Source organism: Rhinopithecus bieti, unplaced genomic scaffold (genome assembly GCF_001698545.2).
Source record: "Rhinopithecus bieti isolate Rb0 unplaced genomic scaffold, ASM169854v2 scaffold_38981, whole genome shotgun sequence".
NCBI lineage: Eukaryota > Metazoa > Chordata > Mammalia > Primates > Cercopithecidae > Rhinopithecus > Rhinopithecus bieti.
In genome coordinates this window covers 686,563-691,999 of record NW_016819573.1, presented here as the reverse complement: position 1 = coordinate 691,999, position 5,437 = coordinate 686,563, and the positions used below count along the sequence as shown (strand labels likewise).

Here is a 5,437-nt window from a genome sequence, read left to right as displayed (position 1 = left end):
GGGGGGTGGACAGGAGCCCCCGCGGGCCCGCGATCCGACGCCAGGTGGTCCAGGGCGGGGGCTCCCCCGCGCTGGCCGGGACGGGGAGCCCGCGGAGGGGCGGGGGGCGCTCACCTGGGCCGGCGGGCGGGCAGGCGCACCGGCAGACGGACGCACAGGAGGGCGGACCGCGGGACGGCCAGCGGGTAGGGCAGACGGCGGCCTGGCCGCTCCGGCTCCCAGGCCGGAAGGGATTCCGGGCCGGGAGAGACAGATCGAGAGAGAAAGGGAGGAGGAGGAGGAGGCGGCGGCGGCGGCCCGGGGAGGGGAAGAGGAGGGAGGGAGCGCGCGAGCTGGGAGGAGGGGCCCGGCAGGCAGCCGGGAGGAGGAGGAAGGAGGAAGCGCGCGGGGACGGATTCCCCGCCGGTGACCCGGGAGAGACCCAGGCACGGCCTGAGCCGGGGTCCGGGCGGGGTGGGGACACCGGGCACAGAAGCCCCGCCTCCCACTCCGCCAGGGCGCCCCACCCCGCGGGCCCCATCCGCCCCCAGGCCAAAATGCCCTCCTCAACCCACCCACCCTCTACGCCCCAAATCTGCCTCTCCCGAAATCACAATTAGTAATAATATCAGCGGGCGTGGAGCGCCCGCTCTGGGCCAGGCGCCAGGCTAAGCTGCTCAGGTCGACTTCAGGGTTTAATCCTAACCACCACCTGGCCTGAGTGGCGGAAGATCACCCCACTTTACAGACGGGGAAACTGAGGCACTGAAAAGAACCAGGCCCTGGACTTTAACCTTGACCTGAGTTTCTCAAAGTGGGGGCTAGGGCAGGAGGGACAGGGTGGGGAGGAGCGACATTTATTTTAATAGTTGTGGGTTCATTTTAAGTGCATTAGGAAAAAACATCCCTGGCAGCCCATTGGAAGTACCCTAGTTCTAGTTATTACTGCTTAGGAGGGGTTGACCAGGGCATCAGAGTGGCACTTACACTTCCAATTAAGTAAAGAGGCTAAGTACCTCTGAACCAGGGCAGGAAGTGTAGCAGAAAAACAGGACATTGAGGAAATGCTGCTTTAGGCCACAAAGACTCCCCTATCACCCCCTGGCGCAGGCTCCAGAGCTATCCTTTTGGGGCTGGGCACCCCACCCTCGGCTCCTCACCTGTCCTGGAATCCTAGCACAGGGAAAGGTGGACCTGGGTCCTGCTTTAAATATCACACGTGCCTCCATGTTCTTTCTTTGAAAGTTCTCCCATTTCACAGATGGGAAATTAAGGCCCAGCCAGGTCAAAGACAAATAGAAGCCTTTGCCAGGCTTCTATTCCCTGGGCAAAGGTCCCCGCGGAGAGGAGCCGGGAGGAGCACCCTAGAATGTGGAAGGCAAAGGCCTCTGGGTACAAAACACCTTCCAGGAGACCAGGAATGAGCAAAGCCTTACTCTACACTGATCTAGGTTCGTATCTAGGCTAGCTGCCCCTCTGTTGTGGGGTGGACAAGTCCATCAGCTTCCCAACCCAGCCCCCTCACCTGTAAAACCGGAGTGAACATGGCCAGAGAAGATTCCTGGGAAGGCTGAAACTGACCAGTGTGAGGATGGTCGGGTTGTGCTAGATGAATAGTAGCTCTTCCGGTGATAAACTGAGGCCAAAGAGGAAAGGGGCTGCTTGAGGTGCCACAGCCAGTCAACAGCAGAAGCCAGGCGAAATGGCTGCCCTTGTTTGCAAGGCTGGCTTAAAGATTAACCGCAGCTTCCCAGGGCTAGGCGGGCCCCCGGCTGGAGGAGCAGGTTTCTCAGCCCTCTTCCATTCCTTACACATGTCTAAAGGCCTTTACTGGCCATACTGGGCTCAGGGGGAGGCAGGGATATTCACCCAGTGACACGCTGGAGCTGGCCCTTACCTACTTGCAAGAACCGACTGTGCTCATCTCTTCCCAAGTCCATATTCAAGAATGTCACACTGGTTAGCTCCATGTCAGCCACAGTGGGAGTATTTACCCCTTGGACATCAGAATACGCTACCAATCAAGCCTCTTTTTTCTTCCACAGAGCTGGTTGTTCAATATGTACCAGCACATCACTAAATTCATCCCCAGGAGTTCAACAGAAAATTCTGGGCTTTTCAAGAACTGGGATGACAGAGAGCTTAAAAGTACAGATTTTGGACCAGACCCAGGTTCAAGTCTCAACTCTGCCACTTTGCAGATAATGTAAGAAGACTCAGTATGCCAGCCTGCACAGTGGGCTAAAGATATCACAGCCCCCAGAAGATGCATCTGAGGATGAAATGAGGTGATGCCCGCTCAGCACATGTGAAATCTCATTCTCATTAATACCCTACATGCTCTTATCAGAGAGGAGGCAACTCAGACAAGTAAGGGTTCTGCAAGCAGATCCAGCTTCGCACCTGAAGCTACCACCGGCTTCAAGGGCCTGGCTCAGCGGCTGAGGTTCTCAGGAGGATGTGGCCAGCACAATGGTTTCATTATTGAGCGTTTGAAGCGCTCTTTATTTTTAACCACCCCTCTGGGCTTTTGCTCAGGCTGTAACCCCTGCCAGGAATGCTCAGCCCCTGTCCCTGGCTACCTCGCCTTGTTCTTCAAAGTCCAGAGTAAATGCCACCTTCTCCACAACATGCTTCCTGACACACCCTGATGGAGGCACGTGCCAAGTCCATTCTGAGTGTGTCTGTCCCCACCCTGAGGGCAGTGACCAAGGCCTGGCCCATGCCCAGCACAGAGCAGGCACTGCCCAGTTGGCCAGGCAGCACACACTGACTTGGGACCTACAGACAAGAGTTCAAGTTCCAGCTCTTCCCTTCGGTGACTATGTGAACCTGCCTTCCCTGGGCCTCAGTGTACTCATCAGTAAAACGAGGGTAACAACCCTGGCAGGCTCCGGGATATGCAGTTGGGAGTTGCGGGTCTGGCCTGGTGGATAAGTGACTCTTTGTGGAAATTATTTTGCTTAAAACATTCTTTGTTGGTAAAGCAGCAACTCACTGCTTAATTCCTGCAAATCATCATTAATGGACAGCAAGCATTTACTGACTACCAACTGTATACATGGCCCCAGATCAGTCTTAGAACACCAACAGGAACCACTTCCCAACCCAAAAGCACCCAGCAGATGATAGATGCTACTGACGTCAACATTGCTGAGATGGTGAGTGCTGGTCGTATAGTCCTCTGTCTCCAGAAACCTCCTCTTCCCTCCTTCCCTTAACCTGGGTGGGTCAAAGCCACAACTGAGGGGAGGGTGGACAGGGTAGGGTGAGGCAGTGAACCCACCAGTCAGAGTTGTTCCATCACATGGGATTAGAGGTGCCGCCCACACCACACCTAGTGCCCTGGTGACTCTGGCTCAATGGTGGCTGATCTGCCATGCCCAGCCCCAGCCCAGCTCACCCTTGCTGCAGCAGCCAGGAAACTGGACCCATCACAGGCCTCAGTAGAAAATTCCAGACCAGCTCCACCATTCTTCACATGGTGTGCTGTGAGTGGTCTAGTTGAAGCCACCGGGCTCAGGGCTACAGGATAGGGTTGGGTGAGGGATGGGCTCTAGCCTGAGGCTGTGGAATGGGCTTGGCACCTCCCCTGGCACTGCACTTCACAGTTTCCACAGAGATGTCCTGATGTGCAGGCCCTGGTCCCCTCCCCTCCTCTACCTGCCTCCTGCTGTCCCTCCACAAGCAGTCCCCGTCCTAAGGCCTTTGCACGTGCTGATCCCTCTGCCTGGAAGGTTCCCACCCCCTGGCGCTTGGCTGGGCTGCACTCATGCTTCCTCCTGCAGTGGTCATTTATTGAGCATCTACTATGTGCTAGGGTCTGTGCTACATGCTGGGATACAGCAGTGAAAAAACCAAGGCTGGTCTCTGGTCTCTAACTTAGAGGAGTCAGGGATGGGCAAGTACAGGGGCTGCAGGGCCCAGAGTGAGGCCCCTAACCCAGCATGTGTGTTGAGGAGAGAGTTGTCTATGGAGAGTTTAGAAGCCTGGGGAGATGGTTGCCATCTGAAAATGGGACAGGGAGGCAGGGCATGGTGGGTCTCACCTATAATCCCAACACTTTGGGAGGCTGAAGCAGGAGGATCACTTGAGCCCAGGAGTTTGAGACCAGCCTGGGCAACATAGTGAGGCCCTGTCTCTACAAAAAAACCTAAAAATTAGCCAGATGTGATGGTGTGCACCTGTGGTCCCAGGTACTGGGAAGGCTGAACTGGGAAGATAACTTGAACCCAGGGGAGAATGCAGGCCTGCAGTGCAGCATGATCGTACCATGCACTCTAGCCTGGGTGACAGAGCAAGACCCTGTCTCAAAAAAAAATAATTATAATAACAAACAGGACAGGGCCAGTGTGCAGGTAGAGGGACAGCATGAGCAAAGACAGAGACGGAGAATGCCACTGTGTCTGGAACTCCATGCAGAAGCACGTGGTGTTTGCAAAGCACAGCATGGCGGTTGGGCTAGAGTCAGGAAAGTAAGGTGGGAAGGGTGGCAGGGGAACCTGAGGATCCCTGAGTGCCAGTCGTGGCTTCCATCCTGGAGGTGGTGGGAGCCATGGAGGGTGGTGAGCAGAGCAGGGCCTGGGGAGATGTGGAATGGCGGCCACATTAGGGGACAGGGAGGGGGCAGTCAGGAGGCCTCTGTGCTGAGGAGCAGCAGGGACCCAGTTAAGGCAGAAGGCCCGGCTCACACAGGAGTGTGTGCATGGGCATATATCTGTGTTCCAGGAAGTGAGGCCAAACTGGCCGAAGGTGGGAAACCCAAGACACTAGAGACTCCCAGCCACATGAGAGTCAGGAGCCAGGAGCAGATGAGCTTGTTCTCCCACAGCAGCCAGCGCCGGGAGGAGCGTCCGTAACATGGATGTCAGAGGCAGAAAAGAAAAATCTGAAAAACTATCAGAACAAAGAGGAGACATGATCCTGGGGCAGAAAAAAGACATTAGGGAAAGACTTAGGAAGTCTGACTAAAGCATGGACTTCAGTTATAATAATGTATCAGGCCAGGGGCAGTGGCTCACACCTCTAATCCCAGCATCAAGGCTGAGGCGGGAGGATCACTTGAGTCTAGGAGCTCAAGATTAGCCTGGGCACACAGTGAGACCCCTGTCTCCACAAAAAACAACAACAAAAAATTAGCTAGGCATGGTGGTGTGCACCTGTATCCCAGCTACTTGGGAGGCCGAGGCAGGAGGATCGCTTGAGCCCAGGAGGTCAAGGCTGTGGTGAGCTGTGATCATGCCACTGCACTCTAGCCTAGCAAACAGAGTGAGACTCTGCCTCTGAAATTTTTTAAAATAATAATAATGTATCAATATTGTATTGATTCATTAATCATAACAAATGTGTCCCCGTCAGGGAAGAGATGGAGAGAGCAGTACCTGAGCAGGTGGTGCCCGAGTGGTGACCTACAAACGGCGTTAACCACTGAGCACAGCCCCACACACTCAAACCCCAC

At 55.3% G+C, this 5,437-nt stretch overlaps 1 protein-coding gene across 4 annotated transcripts in view; it reads right to left on the bottom strand.

Annotated features, from left to right (window-relative positions):
* SRC (SRC proto-oncogene, non-receptor tyrosine kinase) overlaps positions 1-441 on the bottom strand; it is a 69,806-nt gene extending 69,365 nt beyond the window's left edge. For all 4 annotated transcript variants that reach the window (XM_017859115.1, XM_017859114.1, XM_017859116.1 and 1 more), the window contains exon 1: positions 115-441. The gene's annotated coding sequence lies outside the window, so the exon portion shown is untranslated. The remainder of the gene's footprint in view (positions 1-114) is intronic.
* Between the last annotated feature and the right edge of the window lie 4,996 nt (positions 442-5,437).